The 22,860-nt window shown below is 41.9% G+C and overlaps 1 long non-coding RNA gene across 12 annotated transcripts; it reads right to left on the bottom strand.

Annotated features, from left to right (window-relative positions):
• Positions 1-743: 743 nt before the first annotated feature.
• On the bottom strand, positions 744-17,050 carry LOC127087007 (uncharacterized). Of its 12 annotated transcripts, XR_007789754.1 has the most exons (11): positions 3,331-3,533; positions 3,121-3,215; positions 2,939-3,026; positions 2,401-2,842; positions 2,102-2,245; positions 1,886-1,925; positions 1,635-1,801; positions 1,440-1,530; positions 1,304-1,362; positions 1,029-1,130; positions 747-760 (listed from the first exon to the last, which is right to left on the bottom strand). It is a non-coding gene; the product is annotated as an uncharacterized LOC127087007 (long non-coding RNA). The 12 variants fall into 12 exon arrangements; XR_007789749.1 differs by lacking the exon at positions 3,331-3,533 and adding an exon at positions 16,844-17,050 and having other exon boundaries at positions 2,102-2,842; XR_007789750.1 differs by having other exon boundaries at positions 1,289-1,362; positions 2,102-2,842.
• Positions 17,051-22,860: the final 5,810 nt, after the last annotated feature.

Raw genomic sequence — 22,860 nt, 5'->3', positions numbered from 1 at the left:
CTTTGACCAAAGTCAACCCAAATCCATTAAACCTCAATTCCATCATAACCATTGATTCATTATCCATTTACACAAGAAAATACAAAAAAAATGCATTTTTGACCAATTGTTGACTTTGGTCAACAGTTGACTTTTTGGTCAACAGTTGACTTTTTGGTCAACCTTGACCAAAGTCAACGCAACCTCTTTGCATCCTAAAATCCTATGTCTTCCATCATGACCCTAATCCTCATCCCATGCTTCATGTCCATGTTGGCCTTGATTTTACCTTGTGGATTTGGTTTCTTCACTTTAATGCCAACTTGGTCATGCCTTGAACATTTGGAGTTTCTTGCTGTGCCAATTCACTTCCATCCTACTGCATTTGCCCTGCTGCACCACCCCAATGCTCAATCTGCATCAGCAGCAACAACAACATGAAAAACCAGTTGATACATTGCCATAAACCTCAAACAGAAACAAGGAAATGCTGCAGCAGCAATAAATCCATCATCCAATGCTTAATTCAAATGCAAGCTACAATGGAGAGATTGAAGTCTACCTTGCCTTGTTCTCCCTTTGATATGCTTACTGTAATGTTTAGCTTACACCAAATCTTTCAGCAGGCTGGAAGTCGGATAGGTTGTCTATTGAACATTCTACACTTAGTTTAACCAAGATCACAAGTAAGCCAACATCAAATGGTTGCGGCCAAACTTTGATGCTATACACCACATGTTGAATTCACTGGCTGCACGACATGCCCAATATGACCACAGGCCTGTTAACAAAAAAACAATGAGTTCCAAAGACTCCTCCAAGGGGCATCAACAAGTCATACGTGTGAAAATAGGCTTGTTGAAGACAAAGAAAAAGCAGCAGCAGTAATTACAAAGCTACAACAGAAAATTGAAAAGAATATAACAGTAGCTTATCATCCCTCTTCTGCAACTCAATCATCTGCTGCAAACTTTATACCAAGTGGTTCACAAGTTCAAGGCTCTAGTGTTGAAATGCTTATTTAATTAGCCTCAGAAGTCTATCCTTACCAATTCACAAGACTCCTCCAAGGGCAAATTCCAGTCAGGATAGCAACAAGCCCCACACAAATGAATGCAACGGCACCGAAACTGAAACTGCATTCGTCAGGCCTGCAAGCAAGTACAAATCAACCCAAGTTAGCTTGCAACCATGTTCATTGCTTGGTACCACATTAAGATACCAAAACCTGTTACAGCATGACCAAGCTAATCCTTTAAAACAAGTTTTCAAGGCCAGGGCTACCAGTTGGCATGCCCCATATTGCAACCTAGTTCAACTTGACCTGTTGCGGCAAACCAAAGCCATGCTAGCATCTAACTGCTTCAACCCAACCTTAAAAATCTGCATTGGAATAACACAACCCATTACAGTTCAGAATCATGGAAGGTGGTTGCAATGCAATAAGGACATTCACATACACATGTACTTTTCAGCAACCACAACACCATGTTGGATGCACAAACCAATTCAGCAAACAAGAAGACCAACCTTTACCCTGCTGAACTGGCCCTGCATTCACCACAAAACCAGACACCTTAATCACATGATCAAACATGGCACATACATGGTTAATTTAACAAAGCAATGCACATGAATTATGGTTTTGCACTCACCTTGACACATCTTGCCATCATGGTACTGCAGCAGCCAAATCAAAACATGAACTCCATAAGGTCATGATATGATGACTGAAGTTGGAACAATGGTTTGAGCTAGGCCATACAATCATGAACCATATGAAATAATGCCTCACCTGCAGTAGAATCACTGCAAGACCTTGCTGAAAACCACAAAACATGCCATGAAGCCAAGTCAAAACCGGGATATAACAGAAGCAATGCACAAAGTCTCCATAGTGCAGCACCTGAACCATTGGATCAAGGTTCAAGGGACCTGAGCTATTGCTGCATCACCAGAAATCAAAACTGTTAGACAACATTTATTACTGCAACAAAGAGACAGTCTAAAACAAACCATTGGAGAGATGAATGTTGAGATGGAGCACTTGAAATCTGAGATCAACAAACGGGAACACACTATTGCAGAGCATGAACAGAAGATGAGACAGTTATTAACCTACCCAGATAGGTTAGAAGCGTTTGAACCTGAGAGTTCTCTTCTGAAGCATCAATGCACCATGAGCATTTTAGAATAAACCAAACCACCACAAATCCTGCTATACCTACCAGCTGCAACAAGACATCTAAAAGGGCCCTACACATTTCTGAACATTGCCATAAATTCATCAGGAAATAGCCATGGTATAAGAAGTCGGTCAAGGCATTAGCAAGGCAAGGCAATCAATGCACGACAACCATAATATAATGAAGTCAATGTATGACAGTAGGCCATGTGTTCAGGACAAGCAGACTCATTTACCATGGAAATATAGTGCAAAAACATTATCCTAGATAATGTCATGGTTCAGGTCACAACCAAGCAAACATCAAAATAGTGAGCATCCTGCAACTATCATCATGCTAGGACAACATGTAACAATCATGCAAAATAATCATCGAGCCAAACCACATCAATAACAAGTCATAACAGCAACAAAGAAATTCAAGGGTGGAAAACACTTAACAGGGTTCAGTCATGACAGCCCCACAATCCAAGCAGCTCCATTTGTTTCAGCCTTGTGCCATAACAACTTGCAAAATTACATGTGAGTGGCAATCCAAAGCAGCTCAAGTCCATTCCTCTTGATGACAAAAGCCATTCAGCCAGCCTGCAAGGTCTCATAACAAAGGCCAATCCATTTCCAAATAACAACACCGGATCCCTATTATTTAGGTTCCAACCAATCACCAACAACCATGTCCTGCAGCATGCAACAACACACCAAAATCAGTCCAATTCCAAAAAAGAGAAAAAAACATATATTCAAGCGAGTTACAGTGGTGAATTTGTTTCTTACCAACAGTGAAGTTTTCACATGGAGAAACAAGCTACTCTTGCAAGGTTGAGTGTTGTTAACAGAAGCCTCAAAGTTGCAAGAAAATTCACTGCAGTAAAATCACAACAACTCAGTAAGATGGTAAAAATTCACAAGCAACAAAATGAAACATTTTCACAGAAGAAGTACAAGGTACATGTTACCTTTTTCAGAGCAAACACCAAAATGGGATAGACAACAGAGCAGCACAAAAAAGAAAGCACTTCCAATTCCATACTCTTTTGATCTCATCCAAACCCTAGCAATGGGATTATAAAAAGGGAGGAATCAGTAAGAAAGAAAACCCTAGAGAACAACAGAGACCTGGAGGCGAAAATCAGAGGAAAAAACCCTAAAATCCCGAAATCAATTACCTGGAGGCCAGCTTCTTCGCATCCTTCACCACCACCGCAGTGACACTTTGTAAGGACCTCTCTTTCTTTCTCTTTATCCTTCTCATATGCTTGTTGATTGAAAATATCGTGAGAGTTGAGGGAGATTTGTTTCTTTGAGTTTGAAAGCGTGAGAGGGTTCGTTGATGAGCGTTTTTGAGGTAGAAAGAAAAAACTCCGAGAGAAAGGCTTGAGAGCGAGAGAGCGCGATCTAGAGAAAGGAGAACGAGGGGCTTGTTCTTCGTCTCCATTTCTTTTTTTTCTTTTTTAATTAATTTTCTTTTTAAAACAGAGATAAATAAAAAACCATAAAAATTTTAATATGTTTAATATTTTCTTTTTTTCTTTTATTACATAGTGTATATTATTGTTATTTAGTATTCTACCCCATAAAACCAAGGCTACGTTTCTGTTTTATATCCCTCCATCATTCAGTTAGGTTGTCCAGTAACATTAGCCTATCCCATTTTTAATTGATTTATTTTCTAAACTATCTCTAGCTAGTTCTGTTTATATTCCCAAGTGTTTGTTAAAATGATAACTAATCATGAATGGCCTAGTGGAGAGAGGGTAGTTTCATAATATTAGATGGGGAGGGTTCAATACTCATGTTTGACACTTTTTGCTTTTTATTTGATCTTATTTTCCTTTAGCATTTTTTATTCTTTTAGTATTTTGTTAATGTCCTTTTTTATGTTTATTATAATTTCATTTGTTAATAATGCATAGTTATTGTATTTGAATTTAGTTCAAAAAAACCATTTTTTCAAACTATAAAAATCATACTTTTCTCGATTTAATATCGAGCCCATTTTTTACACCCTTGTAAGTCGATTGCTTTTTTAAGCATCGCCATCAACCTCACATAGCTTACTCTTGGGCTTTCCTACAATGAGCCGGTTCCCTTGCACTTACACTCATACATTGTTTATTGTTTCATTATTTCATTCTTTGATTATTTGATTTGATTATATACTTGTTTATATCTTACTTGTTTGATTAACTGTTGCCTACTTGTATGATGTATGAGGCATATATTGTTTGATTGCCATGACAACCCCCATTCATAACAAATGTATCCCTCTCCCATGAAATGTATAATATCCTTTCATTCTTTATTCATCTGTTAATACAAGAAATAAAATGAACATTCGATAACCATTTTAAAACAAGATCAAAACCTCGATCCAACGTCGAGTAATCATTTTTCAAAACCTAACAGAACCAGCACGTATTCATCCACCCCTTTTGTAAGTCGATTGCTTTATGCATCGCCATCAACCTTGTAAGTCGATTGCTTCATGCATCGCCATCTGCCCTTATCCCTAACACTTCTCCTTGCTCCATTCGTCGATTCTTGTTCCGATTAAGTAGCACCCATTAGATAGAACCCTTTGTATGATAACATAGGTAGGATTCCCATATCCTTTGCATGCTAACATTAGGTAGATATTCCCATTTGTAAATCCAAACACTTAAGTACATATTACATGACAACTTTAGGGCAGAGCTTCCCCACTTCTAGACCTTTCTGAGCGTCTCCGATCTTGTGGCATGTAGTCCGTTCTATTGCAAAGAGGTAACTGCCTAAGACTCGATTCAGCGAGCTGCGACACCTACTGCTAGGACGTGAACACATTGCCCACTCTCCTTTGACACAACTGGTGTCCTCCTTGTAAGTCCATGTTCAGATGGCAACCCCTATGAAGGGGAACTACGTCGCCCTGATTCTCATACCAGATGAGGTACGTAGGCAGGAGATCGTGCGAGATCTCTCCGGGCACACTTTTCTTTCTTTTTGTGTGTGTGCTTGACAGTTATAGGCTCGAGTTCCCGACTCCCTATAACTTGTTTGGTTGTTGTGTGCTTGGAAGCTGATGTAAGTCCATCGAATGGCATTCGGGTTCCAGTGTGCGTGTGTTTTGGTTCGGATGCCGATGTAAGTCCAGTGATTGGCGTTCGGGCTCCACGTTTGCCTTTTTGTGTGTGTTTTGGTTCGGATGCTGATGTAAGTCCAGTGATTGGCATTCAGGCTCCATGTTTGCCTGCTTGTGTGTTTGTTTGTTTGGCGTGCGTGTAGCCGAACTACGGCAACTCTGATTCTCATGTTCAGATGAGATACGTAGGCACAAGATGCGATGTCTTGCCGAGTTTGACTAACGACTAACAACTAATCCTTGTTTGCTTTCGCCCTCGTTGCGATCCTTTCCCTCGCCCTCGTTGCGATCGAGACCTTCCTTTTCTCTTGCCCTAGTTGCAATCGAGACCCTTATTCCCGTAGTTTAGTTTGAACTACGTTTTTGCTCTGATTCTCATTTCCGATGAGATACGTAGGCATAAGACGCGACGTCTTAGCGAGCACACACCTCTTTAACCCATAGGTAGCCGAGCTACGAAGACTCTGATTCTCATATTCAGATGAGATACGTATGCAGTGGATGCGACATCCGTGCGAGTCATTTTCTTGACCCTTTTAGTAAATAGTACATTAGATAAACACACGCCCTTTAGACAAGAAACAAACAAGAGTGGATCCCGTAGAGTACTACGGATGCGTAGGGGTGCTAATACCTTCCCTTCGCATAATCGACTCCCGAACCCAAGATTTGGTTGCGAGACCTTGTCTTTTCCTTTTCCTTTCTCCAGGTTTACTTCGAGCGTTTCCTTTCCCTCCTTTGGGATAAATAACGCACGGTGGCGACTCTTCTGTCATTTCTTTCTCGCCGGTTGTTTTTTCGCACACCGTATTTTTCGGGTTGCGACAGCTGGCGACTCTGCTGGGGATCTGGTTTCCCTAAGCGAGTCCCTCCTAGCTTTTGTAGATTTCTTGTTTGTTGGGTGTTTATGCTTTTGTACAGTCGTTTACTTTCCGTATTTACCTGCTCTACCTTATTGCATTCATGTACATATGTTTGCTGTATCTGCTGCCGTTTATCTGTTTGTTAGGGTGGGGTGTTCTATGAGAGATAAGCCCACTACCCAGGCTTGAGCATACACATAAGTGTTAGAGTGGATAGTCATGAGGCTTGCGTGGCATGTTGCTACGTTAAGTCGTTCATGAGACCCACATTCCAGACGAGGTTTCTGTCGGATATATTTTGTCCTATGGGTGTTCCATAATGACAGATATTCCTTTAGAAATCGTCGACTCTGGTGACCATTTCCCGAGAACTCAGTCGAGGCCTCTCCTCCGAGACGTGATTATGTTAGCTCTGGTGGGCGCATTCTCGCTGCTCAATCCGAGGACCCCGAGACTGGGAACTTGCTTTAGGATGTCCTGTTGAGAGGAGTCAGTGGAGGTCTTTTATCCCGAAATAATGCCAAACCTTCAGTGGTAAACGTATTATTCTCGACTGAAGGGCTGAAGCTGACAAACTTCTGTTCTTAGAACCTACCTGTGAGGGGAGGGTTTGATCTCTACAGATACGGTTTCTGCTAGTGGTGATGTGATGGTGACTTTGGTTCAGCCAAATTTATGGACGTTTATTTCTGGGACGCCGGAGTTCTGTCCGTGGTTTATCAGCGGGTTCCGTTTATTTCGGATCCCTGGGCTGAATCTGTGGGTGCTCACTCAGATGGTGACTCAGTTCTCCAGACATGGGTTCAGATGCCAGTTGATCAGATTGACTTTGGGTTTCAGATGGTTGTGATCAGAGTTCAAGCCGAAGCTTCGGATCCTGTGTGCCGAGATGCACAGCCTGCCAGTCTTGGCTCCATCATTTGCATCATAGCATGTTTATTTTCCAAAAAAATAATAATGCATGAAAAAAAAGTTAACTCGCATGTGCATATCCTTTTCAGGATCATTCATGATAAAATAGCATCCGCATCATATGCATATCATGCACATATCATCCTTGCATTGCAGACATGCTTGGGAGAGACTTCTCACTCTGGGTTTTGACTGAGACGGGATTGTTGATCATCGTCCGCACCGCAACCAGATTGAATCATCAGAGGAGTATGGATCAAGTCCAAGCTGAGTTGGCTGAGATGAGGGCAGAACATGGCCCAGTTCATGACCATGATGCAAGGAGTTGTTCAGGGGCAAGAGGAGTTGCGTGCCTTAGCCCAGAGACAGGAAGCTGTGATTCTGCCGCCCAGTCGTGCTTCACCAGAGAGGGTCCCTGTCAATTATCAAATTACTGCTGTCACTATTCCCGTCAACAACTATGCCGTGGGTGAAGATTTGAGGGGTATTATAATCAGTGGACAGCCCCTTGCTACAGAGATTGTTAATGTCAGAGCAACCCTTGCTCCGGTTCGCCATCCTGGCTCTTCAAATCCTTCAAGTTCTAAAAAGCCATCCTCTAGGGCACCCAGAAGGGGAGAGGGTGAAACAAACGTTGTGCACCGTCGGAGGAGCGTGAACAAAGGACAACATCGGCAAGTTGCTGATGTGACTATTCCAGCCACTCAAACTCAACAACAATAGAGAAGACCAACTCAGCAATATCAGCATCAACAACATCGTCCTCAGCAGCAGACTTACCGGCCTCCCAATGGTAATCAAGCCAGTATGAGTAATGAGAGGAAGAAGATCATTTTTGATCCGATCCCTATGTCCTATGCAGAGTTGTATCCCTCTTTGATAGAGCGGAACTTGATTACTCCCAGAGACCCGCCGGCTATACCCGTCAACCCTCGGTGGTGGTATAGGCCTGAACAGCATTGTGTGTATCATTCGGGTGCTCCTGGTCATGATGTGGATAGTTGTTTCCAGCTAAAGATGAAGGTTCAAGACCTTGTGAGGTCAGGGATTCCGAGCTTTGAAGACTTAGGTCCCCGTGTTAATCAAGCTTGAAGACGGCAAGTCCCGGGTTGGTGATGGTTATTCTTCTGAGGTCTTCAACGAAGAGGTTTGTTCAAAAGCAGAAGTTGCTGATGCAAAGGATACTGACAGTTGTTATCCCTGGTGGGATCTATCACAAATGGGTCACTGTGGGTGTTCCTACAGTTGTTCAGAAGTCAGAGTAATAATCACTTTGTTTAAAAACCCTTCTCCCATGCCAAAAGGAGAAGTGATGACATTGTTGGCAACATTTTGTGCAATGATATTTTCATTCAAATAAATGCATGTTAAACATTTGTTTTTTCCAATGGTTTTCCTTTTTCACTTTTTACATGAAATTGGTGATCACAAAAAACCCTAAAAACAGGAATAAAAACAATCTTTTCATCTGCATAACGATTGTCTTGTTTGATTTCCAAAAAGCTTTTCATATCAAAATCATTATGCAGGTTGTTTCTTAAACCCATTGAACACAATGATCTGACGTCATCTCCCAATTGTGAATTCCCTGTATTCGAAGCGGAAGAAGATGATGTTGAAGGGATTCCTGACGAGATTCCCCGACTTCTTGAGCAAGAAAAGAAGATCACTCAGCTGTATCTCGAGAATCAGCAGAACAGCCAACTGGGGCATAAAAGAAAAAGAAAAAAGAAAATACAAAGAAAGAAGAGGGTGCAAAATCAAAAGAAATCAGAATCAAAAGAAAGAAAGAAAGAAACAAAAGAAAAAATAGCACCCTCAAAGTCCCAAGTTGACTGATGCTGAATTCGATCGAAAAGAAGAGATTAACTACCATGTGTCATGGTCAGTTATATCAGCGGAGAGTGACGAAAGCACGCTATAAGAAGGTCAAGCCTCGTGTGTTCCGAGGGACCCTGTGCTCAAGAAAGTCTTGTCTTTCGCACCCGATTCCAGGGGCAAGTGAACCCTAAGCTATGAACGCCCATAGGTTGTCAAGAGAGTCTTTTCAGGCGGTGCTCTGAGACTTACAACAATGGATGAAGAAGTTCACTCGTCCTGTGAATTCCCGATGCAGTCAAGAAATACTTCGCAAAAAACAAAAAAAGAACAAAAAGCTCGCTAAGTCGAACACCCCAAAGGGCAACTTAGGCAAAAAGGAGCGTCTCGGTGGATTGAAAACCCGAAAGGGCGATCCAGGCAAAAGTTAGAGACATTGAAAAAAAAGAATTCGCATCCCGCTAGATTGAGCACCTCACACTGGGGCAATCTAGGCAAAAATTAGGGATTTGGCAAGTAACTGCATCTTGACAAGACTGTGTTCTATATCTGTCATCCGTCAGGAATCCTCGATGCGTCGTCGACTGAAGCTCTGAATACATCGAAATTCAGAATGGTAGAGTAAGGGTCATTATGTTCAATGTAGCCCTCTCCAATATATATCACCGATTTCAAACTTGTACAGATCTATGGAGTCTCGCCCTTTGCAGACTACCATTCCATCACATCAATTTGAGCTTTTATCCAATTATTTGCACTCTTATTTGTTTCAACTCAACAAACGTTTTGCATGTTTTAATTGATAAAGTATCATTGTTTTTCAAAATAAATAAATTTTTCAAAATTGTTCTCAAACTAAGTGAATATTCACAATGATGGAAGGATACTTAGGAGACCCACAGTGCTCTCCCAAGGGCGGTATGATTACCAACAGGTAAGACAATTGTTCGTATCTCGAGCATGACTGTATCTTTTCCCTGTAGAACCTCTCATGGTTTCTCCTCAGCGAGATTGCCCAGTGTAGTGTTGGTTGAAGTTGTTCATCTTCATGTCCCCGACAGTGCAGTTTTTTTCCTTCCAAGTCCCTATTAGCACCTATAGTGGGGCATCCCCAGTAGAGTGCTGTTTGAGCCCTATTGTGGGGCATCCCTAGCAAGTTTGTTGTTTGGACGCTTTTTGTGGGGCAGTCCTAGGCAGAGCATTTATTGAAGACTTCAACTTTCCTCTCTCCAGCAGAGCAGTCTTCCTCCCTCCCCCAGCATGGGTGCTCTTCTTGGAAGATTCAGTATTTGGTGGATTGACGTCCAGTACTCCATCATGTCCTCAGATAGATCCCCAGCGGAGTTGTTAGCATGAGGAGCTTTATTAATGCCTATCTACATCAGAGATCTGGTTGCTTCTGAGTATCTCTGATTTCCAGCACGAGTTGTTGTGGCGCGTCCGCCAGTATGTTGAACTCTTTTCTCCGGTTATGACTGACGATCCCTCCGGAAACCTCTGGTGGCCTTCCTCCCCAGCAGGATGGTGTTGCTCCCTGATATCCCAGTCTCCAGTGGATTTTCTTGGCTCTCTGGTGACTTTGGTTTTCCCTTCTGAAAGAGTGGTGCCGGATGGTTGATTCCCGGACCTGTGTGTTGAGCATGTCTGTTTGTCAGCATTCATCATACATTTTTTTAGATATAATGCATACATGCATAATCATAGCGTTCGGATACTCATGATGCAGCTGTTGCCGTGTATCTGTTGATGGTTGTCTCCTGCTATTTGTTGATACAGATCTCTCCAGTAGATCCTCCTCTAGCAGATGAGGATGTGTCTGATCTCTCCATGTAGAGTCTACCCCTTAAGCAGAAAGTGTCTACCATTTCCTTCTGCGCTCCCCACTGAGTTATATCCTCGTGGATGACGGTTGTTTCTGTTCCCTCCCTAACGGGATGGGTTTTCCCTATTGAGTTCTTTCCTCATTAGGATGAGTCCTGTTTCAATCTGCCTTTTTGGATCGATCCTAAATTGGCTTCCTGTTGGCTGTCTCCCGTGCTTCCCTGGGGCATAAATGAATAGTCACTCACTAACCGGCACTCATTCATCTTATCCTCAGCAGAATTTTTGGCCTCTACCTACAAACCGGTAGTTGTAAGTCCTATCTTTGTGGTTTTCTACTTACAAACTGGTAGTTGTAAAATCCCACTTTCCTTCCCTAGCAGAGTTAACCCTTTGTGCTCATCCTATTGATGACTGGTTACTTTTCTGTGGCCTCTACCTACAAACCGGTAGTTGTAAGTCCTATCTTTGTGGTTTTCTACTTACAAACTGGTAGTTGTAAAATCCCACTTTCCTTCCCTAGCAGAGTTAACCCTTTGTGCTCATCCTATTGATGACTGGTTACTTTTCTGTGGCTTCTACCTACAAATCGGTAGTTGTAAGTCCTATCTTTGTGGTTTTCTACCTATTAGCTGGTAGTTGTAAAATCCCACTTTCATCCCCTTGGTGGAGTTAACCCTGTGTGCTCATCCTATCGATGACTGGTTACTTTTCCGTGGTTTTCTGCCTACTAACCGGTAGATGTAATCCCCTCTTTGTGGTATTGATAGTCTTGTTCCCTTGGGATACTTGCCTTGATCAAGCAGTATTGTCCCCATCGGGTCTTCCCCTTCTTTTTGGATACTTGCTCCGAGTAAGCAACTTTATCCTCTTTTGATTGGTCATCTTTTGCATACCTAGTCTGGTACCCCGTTGCCTTTCTTTTCGGTCGTTTATCCATTTAACAACCTGCAACCCGGTTATGGATAATCTTCCATGCGAGTGTATTATCTACGTTTTGACGGCTATAGATAATATATCTCATGCACTCTTTGGTCAATCTTTCGATTGTTATCCCCAGCATAGGTCTTTGGCATGCGTGCCGGCTCACGTATCACTGTTTTGTTATCTTCGCCGATGCTGATAGACATGAAGAGTTTTCCCGGTATCCAGACCGAAGTGGCATTCAGGCCAGTTTCCGATTTCCAGATCGAAGAAGTTCTCAACAATCAGGACGAAGAACTTATGGTATTCAGACCAGTTTTCCCGGTATCCAGACCGAAGTGGCATTCAGGCCAGTTTCCGATTTCCAGATCGAAGAAGTTCTCAACAATCAGGACGAAGAACTTATGGTATTCAGACCAGTTTTCCCGGTATCCAGACCGAAGTGGCATTCAGGCCAGTTTCCGATTTCCAGATCGAAGAAGTTCTCAACAATCAGGACGAAGAACTTATGGTATTCAGACCAGTTTTCCCGGTATCCAGACCGAAGTGGCATTCAGGCCAGTTTCCGATTTCCAGATTGAAGAAGTTCTCAATAATCAGGACGAAGAACTTATGGTATTCAGGCCAGTTTTCCCGGTATCCAGACCGAAGTGGCATTCAGGCCAGTTTTCCCGGTATCCAGACCGAAGTGGCATTCAGGCCAGTTTTCCCGGTATCCAGACCGAAGTGGCGTCCAGGCCAGTTCCCGGTATCCAGACCGAAGTGGCATTCAAGCCAGTTTCCGATTTCCAGATCGAAGTGGAGTTCAGACCAGTTTTCCCGGTATCCAGACCGAAGTGGCATTCAGGCCAGTTTCCGATTTCCAGATCGAAGAAGTTCTCAACAATCAGGACGAAGAACTTATGGTATTCAGGCCAGTTTTCCCGGTATCCAGACCGAAGTGGCATTCAGGCCAGTTTTCCCGGTATCCAGACCGAAGTGGCATTCAGGCCAGTTTTCCCGGTATCCAGACCGAAGTGGCGTCCAGGCCAGTTCCCGGTATCCAGACCGAAGTGGCATTCAAGCCAGTTTCCGATTTCCAGATCGAAGTGGAGTTCAGACCAGATTTCCGGTGATCAGACCAACATTGATACTCTCTTATTCCAATGCTTAGTGTTCAGACTAATGTGCGGCGTTCAGGCCATGGGTATTCCTGTGTTACCATTTATTTTGGTTTCCAGGTCAACTCTCTGTTTCGGTACTCAGGCCGACTTTCACCATACCAGACGGATTCTTCTTTTGGGATTGCTTCTTTGCCGATTCTGACAGGCATTGTTATTTATTTCACAGGGATTCAGGATCAAAATCCGGGTCTTCTTAGTATTTAACCATCTCCCACTTTGATCATATGAAGAGTGTCCTGCCTCATATTCTCTAGTTGAAGACGTTTAAATAGGGGCAGCTGTCATACCCCGATTTTGGTCCTAAATCTTTGATGTTTGTTTGGCATGCTTGGCCTAATTTTACTTTGGTTTTGTATGAGGATTGTGGTTTTGATCCAAAGTCATGGTGATGTGATTGTGGATACATCTATGGTCTGGGTCATCTGAACAACCAAGTTTCTTGTGTTTCTAGCCACTTTCCAGTCATGTTTTTGGTTCATGGATACTATGCCAAAACCCTAACCTTATGGTCTCATTTCATGGTTTTGTTCATATACATTATCAGTCAAGTTATTTCCTTTTCAAATGTCAAACATTCAAGTCATGATTAAACCAATTGTGAAACCAACTTCAAACCATTTTGTTAATCCATTTCAATTTATTTCATGTCATTTTAAACCATTACCTGTGATTCCATACAAGAAAATGCAAAATTTGGCATTTTTGACCAACTGTTGACTTTGGTCAACAGTTGACTTTTTGGTCAACTTTGACCAAAGTCAACCCAAATCCATTAAACCTCAATTCCATCATAACCATTGATTCATTATCCATTTACACAAGAAAATACAAAAAAATGCATTTTTGACCAATTGTTGACTTTGGTCAACAGTTGACTTTTTGGTCAACCTTGACCAAAGTCAACGCAACCTCTTTGCATCCTAAAATCCTATGTCTTCCATCATGACCCTAATCCTCATCCCATGCTTCATGTCCATGTTGGCCTTGATTTTACCTTGTGGATTTGGTTTCTTCACTTTAATGCCAACTTGGTCATGCCTTGAACATTTGGAGTTTCTTGCTGTGCCAATTCACTTCCATCCTACTGCATTTGCCCTGCTGCACCACCCCAATGCTCAATCTGCATCAGCAGCAACAACAACATGAAAAACCAGTTGATACATTGCCATAAACCTCAAACAGAAACAAGGAAATGCTGCAGCAGCAATAAATCCATCATCCAATGCTTAATTCAAATGCAAGCTACAATGGAGAGATTGAAGTCTACCTTGCCTTGTTCTCCCTTTGATATGCTTACTGTAATGTTTAGCTTACACCAAATCTTTCAGCAGGCTGGAAGTCGGATAGGTTGTCTATTGAACATTCTACACTTAGTTTAACCAAGATCACAAGTAAGCCAACATCAAATGGTTGCGGCCAAACTTTGATGCTATACACCACATGTTGAATTCACTGGCTGCACGACATGCCCAATATGACCACAGGCCTGTTAACAAAAAAACAATGAGTTCCAAAGACTCCTCCAAGGGGCATCAACAAGTCATACGTGTGAAAATAGGCTTGTTGAAGACAAAGAAAAAGCAGCAGCAGTAATTACAAAGCTACAACAGAAAATTGAAAAGAATATAACAGTAGCTTATCATCCCTCTTCTGCAACTCAATCATCTGCTACAAACTTTGTACCAAGTGGTTCACAAGTTCAAGGCTCTAGTGTTGAAATGCTTATTTAATTAGCCTCAGAAGTCTATCCTTACCAATTCACAAGACTCCTCCAAGGGCAAATTCCAGTCAGGATAGCAACAAGCCCCACACAAATGAATGCAACGGCACCGAAACCGAAACTGCATTCGTCAGGCCTGCAAGCAAGTACAAATCAACCCAAGTTAGCTTGCAACCATGTTCATTGCTTGGTACCACATTAAGATACCAAAACCTGTTACAGCATGACCAAGCTAATCCTTTAAAACAAGTTTTCAAGGCCAGGGCTACCAGTTGGCATGCCCCATATTGCAACCTAGTTCAACTTGACCTGTTGCGGCAAACCAAAGCCATGCTAGCATCTAACTGCTTCAACCCAACCTTAAAAATCTGCATTGGAATAACACAGCCCATTACAGTTCAGAATCATGGAAGGTGGTTGCAATGCAATAAGGACATTCACATACACATGTACTTTTCAGCAACCATAACACCATGTTGGATGCACAAACCAATTCAGCAAACAAGAAGACCAACCTTTACCCTGCTGAACTGGCCCTGCATTCACCACAAAACCAGACACCTTAATCACATGATCAAACATGGCACATACATGGTTAATTTAACAAAGCAATGCACATGAATTATGGTTTTGCACTCACCTTGACACATCTTGCCATCATGGTACTGCAGCAGCCAAATCAAAACATGAACTCCATAAGGTCATGATATGATGACTGAAGTTGGAACAATGGTTTGAGCTAGGCCATACAATCATGAACCATATGAAATAATGCCTCACCTGCAGTAGAATCACTGCAAGACCTTGCTGAAAACCACAAAACATGCCATGAAGCCAAGTCAAAACCGGGATATAACAGAAGCAATGCACAAAGTCTCCATACTGCAGCACCTGAACCATTGGATCAAGGTTCAAGGGACCTGAGCTATTGCTGCATCACCAGAAATCAAAACTGTTAGACAACATTTATTACTGCAACAAAGAGACAATCTAAAACAAACCATTGGAGAGATGAATGTTGAGATGGAGCACTTGAAATCTGAGATCAACAAACGGGAACACACTATTGCAGAGCATGAACAGAAGATGAGACAGTTATTAACCTACCCAGATAGGTTAGAAGCGTTTGAACCTGAGAGTTCTCTTCTGAAGCATCAATGCACCATGAGCATTTTAGAATAAACCAAACCACCACAAATCCTGCTATACCTACCAGCTGCAACAAGACATCTAAAAGGGCCCTACACATTTCTGAACATTGCCATAAATTCATCAGGAAATAGCCATGGTATAAGAAGTCGGTCAAGGCATTAGCAAGGCAAGGCAATCAATGCACGACAACCATAATATAATGAAGTCAATGTATGACAGTAGGCCATGTGTTCAGGACAAGCAGACTCATTTACCATGGAAATATAGTGCAAAAACATTATCCTAGATAATGTCATGGTTCAGGTCACAACCAAGCAAACATCAAAATAGTGAGCATCCTGCAACTATCATCATGCTAGGACAACATGTAACAATCATGCAAAATAATCATCGAGCCAAACCACATCAATAACAAGTCATAACAGCAACAAAGAAATTCAAGGGTGGAAAACACTTAACAGGGTTCAGTCATGACAGCCCCACAATCCAAGCAGCTCCATTTGTTTCAGCCTTGTGCCATAACAACTTGCAAAATTACATGTGAGTGGCAATCCAAAGCAGCTCAAGTCCATTCCTCTTGATGACAAAAGCCATTCAGCCAGCCTGCAAGGTCTCATAACAAAGGCCAATCCATTTCCAAATAACAACACCGGATCCCTATTATTTAGGTTCCAACCAATCACCAACAACCATGTCCTGCAGCATGCAACAACACACCAAAATCAGTCCAATTCCAAAAAAGAGAAAAAAAACATATATTCAAGCGAGTTACAGTGGTGAATTTGTTTCTTACCAACAGTGAAGTTTTCACATGGAGAAACAAGCTACTCTTGCAAGGTTGAGTGTTGTTAACAGAAGCCTCAAAGTTGCAAGAAAATTCACTGCAGTAAAATCACAACAACTCAGTAAGATGGTAAAAATTCACAAGCAACAAAATGAAACATTTTCACAGAAGAAGTACAAGGTACATGTTACCTTTTTCAGAGCAAATACCAAAATGGGATAGACAACAGAGCAGCACAAAAAAGAAAGCACTTCCAATTCCATACTCTTTTGATCTCATCCAAACCCTAGCAATGGGATTATAAAAAGGGAGGAATCAGTAAGAAAGAAAACCCTAGAGAACAACAGAGACCTGGAGGCGAAAATCGGAGGAAAAAACCCTAAAATCCCGAAATCAATTACCTGGAGGCCAGCTTCTTCGCATCCTTCACCACCACCGCAGTGACACTTTGTAAGGACCTCTCTTTCTTTCTCTTTATCCTTCTCATATGCTTGTTGATTGAAAATATCGTGAGAGTTGAGGGAGATTTGTTTCTTTGAGTTTGAAAGCGTGAGAGGGTTCGTTGATGAGCGTTTTTGAGGTAGAAAGAAAAAACTCCGAGAGAAAGGCTTGAGAGCGAGAGAGCGCGATCTAGAGAAAGGAGAACGAGGGGCTTGTTCTTCGTCTCCATTTCTTTTTTTTCTTTTTTAATTAATTTTCTTTTTAAAACAGAGATAAATAAAAAACCATAAAAATTTAATATGTTTAATATTTTCTTTTTTTCTTTTATTACATAGTGTATATTATTGTTATTTAGTATTCTACCCCATAAAACCAAGGCTACGTTTCTGTTTTATATCCCTCCATCATTCAGTTAGGTTGTCCAGTAACATTAGCCTATCCCATTTTTAATTGATTTGTTTTCTAAACTATCTCTAGCTAGTTCTGTTTATATTCCCAAGTGTTTGTTAAAATGATAACTAATCATGAATGGCCTAGTGGAGAGAGGGTAGTTTCATAATATTAGATGGGGAGGGTTCAATACTCATGTTTGACACTTTTTGCTTTTTATTTGATCTTATTTTCCTTTAGCATTTTTTATTCTTTTAGTATTTTGTTAATGTCCTTTTTTATGTTTATTATAATTTCATTTGTTAATAATGCATAGTTATTGTATTTGAATTTAGTTCAAAAAAACCATTTTTTCAAACTATAAAAATCATACTTTTCTCGATTTAATATCGAGCCCATTTTTTACACCCTTGTAAGTCGATTGCTTTTTTAAGCATCGCCATCAACCTCACATAGCTTACTCTTGGGCTTTCCTACAATGAGCCGGTTCCCTTGCACTTACACTCATACATTGTTTATTGTTTCATTATTTCATTCTTTGATTATTTGATTTGATTATATACTTGTTTATATCTTACTTGTTTGATTAACTGTTGCCTACTTGTATGATGTATGAGGCATATATTGTTTGATTGCCATGACAACCCCCATTCATAACAAATGTATCCCTCTCCCATGAAATGTATAATATCCTTTCATTCTTTATTCATCTGTTAATACAAGAAATAAAATGAACATTCGATAACCATTTCAAAACAAGATCAAAACCTCGATCCAACGTCGAGTAATCATTTTTCAAATCCTAACAGAACCAGCACGTATTCATCCACCCCTTTTGTAAGTCGATTGCTTTATGCATCGCCATCAACCTTGTAAGTCGATTGCTTCATGCATCGCCATCTGCCCTTATCCCTAACACTTCTCCTTGCTCCATTCGTCGATTCTTGTTCCGATTAAGTAGCACCCATTAGATAGAACCCTTTGTATGATAACATAGGTAGGATTCCCATATCCTTTGCATGCTAACATTAGGTAGATATTCCCATTTGTAAATCCAAACACTTAAGTACATATTACATGACAACTTTAGGGCAGAGCTTCCCCACTTCTAGACCTTTCTGAGCGTCTCCGATCTTGTGGCATGTAGTCCGTTCTATTGCAAAGAGGTAACTGCCTAAGACTCGATTCAGCGAGCTGCGACACCTACTGCTAAGACGTGAACACATTGCCCACTCTCCTTTGACACAACTGGTGTCCTCCTTGTAAGTCCATGTTCAGATGGCAACCCCTATGAAGGGGAACTACGTCGCCCTGATTCTCATACCAGATGAGGTACGTAGGCAGGAGATCGTGCGAGATCTCTCCGGGCACACTTTTCTTTCTTTTTGTGTGTGTGCTTGACAGTTATAGGCTCGAGTTCCCGACTCCCTATAACTTGTTTGGTTGTTGTGTGCTTGGAAGCTGATGTAAGTCCATCGAATGGCATTCGGGTTCCAGTGTGCGTGTGTTTTGGTTCGGATGCCGATGTAAGTCCAGTGATTGGCGTTCGGGCTCCACGTTTGCCTTTTTGTGTGTGTTTTGGTTCGGATGCTGATGTAAGTCCAGTGATTGGCATTCAGGCTCCATGTTTGCCTGCTTGTGTGTTTGTTTGTTTGGCGTGCGTGTAGCCGAACTACGGCAACTCTGATTCTCATGTTCAGATGAGATACGTAGGCACAAGATGCGATGTCTTGCCGAGTTTGACTAACGACTAACAACTAATCCTTGTTTGCTTTCGCCCTCGTTGTGATCCTTTCCCTCGCCCTCGTTGCGATCGAGACCTTCCTTTTCTCTTGCCCTAGTTGCAATCGAGACCCTTATTCCCGTAGTTTAGTTTGAACTACGTTTTTGCTCTGATTCTCATTTCCGATGAGATACGTAGGCATAAGACGCGACGTCTTAGCGAGCACACACCTCTTTAACCCATAGGTAGCCGAGCTACGAAGACTCTGATTCTCATATTCAGATGAGATACGTATGCAGTGGATGCGACATCCGTGCGAGTCATTTTCTTGACCCTTTTAGTAAATAGTACATTAGATAAACACACGCCCTTTAGACAAGAAACAAACAAGAGTGGATCCCGTAGAGTACTACGGATGCGTAGGGGTGCTAATACCTTCCCTTTGCATAATCGACTCCCGAACCCAAGATTTGGTTGCGAGACCTTGTCTTTTCCTTTTCCTTTCTCCAGGTTTACTTCGAGCGTTTCCTTTCCCTCCTTTGGGATAAATAACGCACGGTGGCGACTCTTCTGTCATTTCTTTCTCGCCGGTTGTTTTTTCGCACACCGTATTTTTCGGGTTGCGACACCATGCTTTGAGCCAAAAGCATGAGGAGTTGCAGCTTGAGTCTAAGGACAAGGATGCACTTATTGAGCTTCTTGAAGACCAAGCAGTGAAGAGACAGAGAGAACCATAGGTTCCATATTCCTCTAGTATGCCTTAGCCTTCCGGTGCTTGGAAGAAGATTGTTGACCAGCTTGTCCTCGAGAAGGCTCAGATGAAGACTTCTTTTGAGTCTGAGATTCGACGCATCCGAAGGACATACGTGCCTGCAGCTAGATCATCTGACACTGTTGTTAGGGGATCCTTAGAATGATTAGTTCCCTTTTCTCTTGTATTTGTATTTTGGTTTCCGAAATTGTACTCAGTGTAATCCTTCCAAAATTATATGAATAAAAGATATTTTTATGGTCAATTAAATTTGTTATTGTTGTTATTATATATTTGCAAATAAAATAGTATGTTCCTTGAAAATAAAAACAATCAAAACATTGCATTTCATGCATCATTTGCATAGCAGGTTTTCTTCTGCCAGATGTATTATTGGTTATTCTTCTAGGCTTCAGCCAAGCTGACTCACCGATACAACACTCGCGCCAATCAACCAAGAATCATGGAACATTTGGAACAAGAGAACTGAGAGTTGAAGGATGAGATTGCTCGTTTGACTGCTATGATGGAGTCTGTTTTAGGTGCTTAGAATCAGCCTTCTCCAACGCCTACAACTCCTCCTCCCCAGAGGACTGTCATCTCAGAGGTTGCTACCTCAACTGTGCCTGCTACTCAACCTGGTCCATCTATGCCTGCTGGATTCACGTGGGGAATGCCACCGAACTTTGTTCCTGAAGGGTTTGCGCCTACTTTGGCTTCCATGCCGGCATCTAGCCCGGTCATGTCTGTTCCGCCTCTAGTTGTTCACACCCTGCCTCGTGTCGAGGACACCATCTACCATTCTGAGTCGTCTAAGGGACCTGATGTTTATGAGAAGATGGACGAGATGAAGGATCAGTTCCTTGAGATACGAAAGGAACTGAAGACATTGAGGGGAAATGACCTGTTTGGTAAGAGTGTTGCTGAACTTTGCTTAGTGATGAATGTCAAAATCCCGATGAAGTTCAAAGTCCCTGACTTTGAAAAGTATAAGGGAAATACCTGTCCACTTAGCCATCTCGTCATGTATGACAGGAAAATGTCAACGCAAACTGATAATGATCAGTTATTGATTCACTACTTCCAAGATAGTCTGAGTGGTGCTGCTCAGAGGTGGTATATGGGGTTAAATAGTGCAAGTGTTCGCACATTCAACGATTTGGGTGAAGATTTTGTGAAGCAATATAAGTACAACATGGACATGGCGCCTGATAGAGACCAGCTGAGGTCGATGCCTTAGAAGGACAAAGAGACATTCAAAGAGTATGCCCAGAGGTGGAGAGTTTGCTGCTCAGATCAATCCTCCGTTGGAAGAGAAAGATATGACCAAGATTTTCCTTAAGACCCTGAGTTCGTTTTATTACGAACGCATGATTGTTAGTTCCCCAAGTGATTTTACCGAAATGGTAAACATGGGGATGAGGTTAGAAGAAGGTGTCAGTGAGGGACGTTGTCTAAGGAATAAGTATCATCAAGCAAGAAATATGGGAGCAGTTTCACCAGAAAGAAGGAAGGTGAAACCAATGTAGTATCTATGGGGACACAGAGAAGGCCTCATGTCAAAAGAAATCCACAACCGCGTCAATATCATCATCAAGTTTCATCCGTTATTCCAGTATTTTCAAACAATCAATCAGGATCAGTTCAACAACAACGTCAACAATAGCCGCAACAAAGAACCAACAACTACAACAACAACAATAATCAACAACAATAGAACTTCGAGAGAAAGAAGGTCTCTTTCGAACCTATTCACATGGCATACGCCAAACTCTACCCGTCTTGGGTTCTTAAGAACCTACTCCAACCAAGAAATCCACCACAAATTCCAGAACCCCTTCCATGATGGTATAAGCCCGAACTCCGTTGTGCCTTTCATTAAGGAGCTCCCGGCCACGATATTGACAATTTCTACCCTTTGAAGTATGAGGTCCAGAAGTTAGTGAAGAGTGGGATGGTGTCCTTTGAGGACTTTGCGCCGAATGTAAAAGCTAACCCATTGCCTGCTCATGGTAATTCCTCTGTTAATATGGTAGATGGTTGTCCAGGAAATTTCAGAGTATTCGATGTGCGACGTATTTGTAGGTCCTTGATGGAGATGCATAGGACTTTGTGTACAATCAGTGAATGCAAGCACGACCATGATGGTTGTGCAATTTGCAGTGTAAACCCCCGTGGGTGTTCAATCGTCAAAAGAGATATCCAGAAGTTGATGGATGAGAATGTAATCCAGATTCAACAATCGAGGGATATAAATGATGTCAATGTTATAGTACCAGTGTTTAAGACCCTTGAGCGGGTAGTGATTCAGTTTGATAGCAGCATTAACAGCGTCAATAGATTGATATCGCCATTAGTAATACGGTTAGCGGGCCCTGTCCCGTATGCATCCGATAGATTTATTCCATACCAGTATAATGCTACTATGGTGGTTAATGGTCAAGAGGTTACGTTGCCTACGACCAATTCTATTGTAAACATTTCCGATATAGAAAAGGTGACCCGTAGCGGTCGTGTTTTTGGACCTGTCTTTCCAAAGGTGGTAGAAGATGTGTCTGTTGGTAAGAAGGTTGATGTGCCAGTAACGAATCAGGTTAGTGCTCCAAAGTATCAGTCTGGTGAGTCCAGCAATTTGAAGCCTAGTGATAATGATGAGGTACTGAGATTGATCAAGAAGAGTGAATTTAATATGGTGGGGCAGCTGCTCCAGACTCCGTAAAAGATTTCAGTGTTGTCTTTGCTCATGAATTCTGAAGCGCACAAAGAAGAATTGCAAAGGGTGTTGGAGCAAGCCTATGTAGAACATGATGTAATTGGGGATCAATTTGACCATATTGTGGCTAACATTACTTCCTGCAACAATTTGAGTTTATGTGATGAAGAACTTCTCGAGGAGGGTAGAAATGACAATCTGGAACTACATATATCTATGAATTGCAAGGAAGATGCGCTATCAAATGTGTTGGTTGATACCGGTTCTTCATTGAATGTACTCCCCAAATTAACTCTGTCAAGATTAACGTATCAAGGTGCCCCTATGAGGTACAATGGCGTGATTGTCAAAGCATTTGATGGTTCTCGCAAGACCGTCATAGGAGAAGTGGACCTTCTAG

Source organism: Lathyrus oleraceus, chromosome 5, assembly GCF_024323335.1.
Source record: "Lathyrus oleraceus cultivar Zhongwan6 chromosome 5, CAAS_Psat_ZW6_1.0, whole genome shotgun sequence".
In the NCBI taxonomy this organism is placed as follows: Eukaryota; Viridiplantae; Streptophyta; class Magnoliopsida; order Fabales; family Fabaceae; genus Lathyrus; species Lathyrus oleraceus.
This window is presented reverse-complemented; position numbering and strand designations above follow the sequence as displayed.